Source organism: Lontra canadensis, unplaced genomic scaffold (genome assembly GCF_010015895.1).
Source record: "Lontra canadensis isolate GAN:19392208 unplaced genomic scaffold, GSC_riverotter_1.0 scaffold205, whole genome shotgun sequence".
Lineage (NCBI taxonomy): Eukaryota > Metazoa > Chordata > Mammalia > Carnivora > Mustelidae > Lontra > Lontra canadensis.
In genome coordinates this window covers 1,288,124-1,290,849 of record NW_022631199.1, presented here as the reverse complement: position 1 = coordinate 1,290,849, position 2,726 = coordinate 1,288,124, and the positions used below count along the sequence as shown (strand labels likewise).

The following is a 2,726-nucleotide window of genomic DNA, read 5'->3' as shown; positions in this document are numbered from 1 at the left end:
AGTGCACATTACCATCAAGCATGAATCATAAAGAGAATTGATGTACACAGTTCCTCGTCCTTCATCACCACATCATGTAGGACAATCAGAAAGAAATTTTAAGATGGAGAAAGGAAAGGATAAACATTTTTTTTCCCCTGCAGATAAACTCAGTAAAGTGAGTTGACTTTTTCAGGATCTTGAAGGGATGATGATGATGATGATGATGATGATGATGATTCAACTGACAAAATGCTACTTTGCTGGTGTGTCTCTATTTTGCCTATGGGTGACAGTGAAATTTCTGCCATTTACCTGAAGGACTGACATCTCCCTATTAACTTTTTCAGTGCACTTAGAACTTCCTTGTTCCTAAGACTGTAGGCAAGCGGGTTTAGGAGTGGAGTGAGGACAGTTCCAAACAGAAAGAGACCCTGATTCAACCTTGGAGTCTTGGCAGAACCGGGTCTCATGTAGATGCACATGCCTGGACCCAAAATAGAGACCCACAACACAGAGATGAGAGGAGCAGGTGGCCAGAGCTTTGTTCCTGCCTTCTGGGGAGTTATGAACTCATTCGGAGTACTGCAAGGAAAATGAGAACATAGGAAGACCAGATGAGAGACAATGGCAGCAGAAGAACAAGGATGCTTGTTATCACCACTACCTTCTCATAGGCTGAGATATCCTCACAGACGATCCGCCATGACTTCACAGAAGAAGTGGGGAATCTCTCGGGGGCTGCAGATGTTAAAATGCAAGGTAAAAGCAGTGTGGCCCAGGGAAGTAAGTGCCCCTCCAGCCCAAGACATGGCAATCATATGTAAGCAAACCGTAGGGTTGATGATGACTGGGTATCAAAGAGGATCGCATATAGCCACATAACGATCAAAGCACATGAGAGTTATAAGGATGCATTCTGCAATGGCCACCGTCAGGGAGAAGAATATTTGAGTCCCACAAGCCAGGAATGATATGCTCCGCCACCCAGAGAAGAAGTTGGATGCCATTTTGGGGACAATGCTGGAGGTCAAAGTCAAATCCATTAAGGAGAGCTGACGGAGAAGGAAGTACATGGGGGTGTGGAGATGGGAATACAGCCAAATGAGGATGATCAGAAGAGTGTTGCCAGTGAAGGCAGCCATGTATATCAGGAGAATGATGGAGACCATGGCTGTGATGTGTTTAAATTCAGGGAAGAAACACAAGAGAATGAAATCTGTGGTTTCTGTCTCATTCTAACTCTTCATGACTCTCTGTAATGATAACAGACAGATAAGAGATTTATTAAAAATATCATAGAAATTGAAGCAGTTTCTTATTAAAGTTTAAGAACAATGGCAAATACAAAAATACTCATCCATGATCACTTGAATCAGTTTTTACTATTTTTTCTATATTCTTTATCCATGATTTAATGTACTTTTAGAAACGTGTGTGTGTGTGTGTGTGTGTATTTTAAGATTTTATTTATTTATTTGACAGAGAGATCACAAGTAGGCAGAGAGACGGGCAGAGAGAGAGAGAAGGGGAAGCAGGCTCCCTACTGAGCAGAGAGCCCGATGTGGGGGCTCGAATCCAGGACCCTGTGCTGAAGGCAGAGGCTTAACCCATTGAGCCACCCAGGTGCCCCGAGAGTATACATATTAAAATGAATTCCATTAATTTTATGTACTAGAAGTATTTCCATATGTTAAAATAAACTGGACAGTTGTAGTTTTGTTGCCTTTTACAATTTTAAAATATGACAGAGTTGGTAAGTCACAATTTCAAATTGCACATTATCCAATTTTTTCAGTATTTTGGAAAATCATGTTATTCCATTATCATCCTTTTAGTGATTTTGTTAGTAATATTTTTGAAGAAAAACTTACACTTATTTCCAAGTCAGATATTAGAGCCTTTATTTGGCTATGAAAAAAAATGCTAATTTAATTTATAGAAAATTTATTTTTATAATTTCCAAAAACTCTACTTAATTCTTTTGGCTCTGAACATTATAATTTAAGGGGGAAAGTGACTATTATGGCTGTACTTTGTTGTTATACACATTAACAATAATTTCAGCTTTTAATCTAATTAACCTTGTTTTCTATCCAGGGAAAACACTTACTGTATTTACATGTTCTATAGTAAATTCAGATTATCAATGAAGGAATGAGTTTCCTTTCTATGTGATCTTGTAGGGTTCTTGCTGTTAGAGTTCTTACTATTCTTAACTATTAGCTACAGCTATTATGTCATTGATGGATACAGGGAAAGTCCTTAGGGTTCCTTTCCCTCAAATTTACTATATTTTTTTTTCCTTTTTAGACTATCCTATTTATATTTAATCTTCTTCTCTGATAGTTATAAAATGCTTAGAAGTTCTTAGAAAGCTAGATAGCCATCTATCATTACATATCCATACTTTATTGTAGCATTTTATGTTGATCATCTTCAAACCAAGAGATCATATACTAATGTGATCACATACTAGTATGTCCAGAGACAAAAGGCTTGAGTAAAGGGCCTCCTGTCATTGGGTGTCTAATTGACTTGATGAGTTAGGCTGCTTTTAGATGTGGAGGTAGTTTAAGATATAACAATAATAATAATAGTAAGAAGAAGCAGAAGGAGGAGGAGGAGGAGGAGAAGGAGAGGAAGAAGAAGAAGAAGAAGAAGAAGAAGAAGAAGAAGAAGAAGAAGGAGGAGGAGGAGGAGGAGGAGGAGGAGGAGGAGGAGGAGAATGGCAAAATTAGCCAGAT

The 2,726-nt window shown here is 38.4% G+C and overlaps 1 pseudogene; it reads right to left on the bottom strand.

Annotated features, from left to right (window-relative positions):
- Window positions 1–290: 290 nt before the first annotated feature.
- On the bottom strand, window positions 291–1,151 carry LOC116861736 (annotated as a pseudogene).
- Window positions 1,152–2,726: the final 1,575 nt, after the last annotated feature.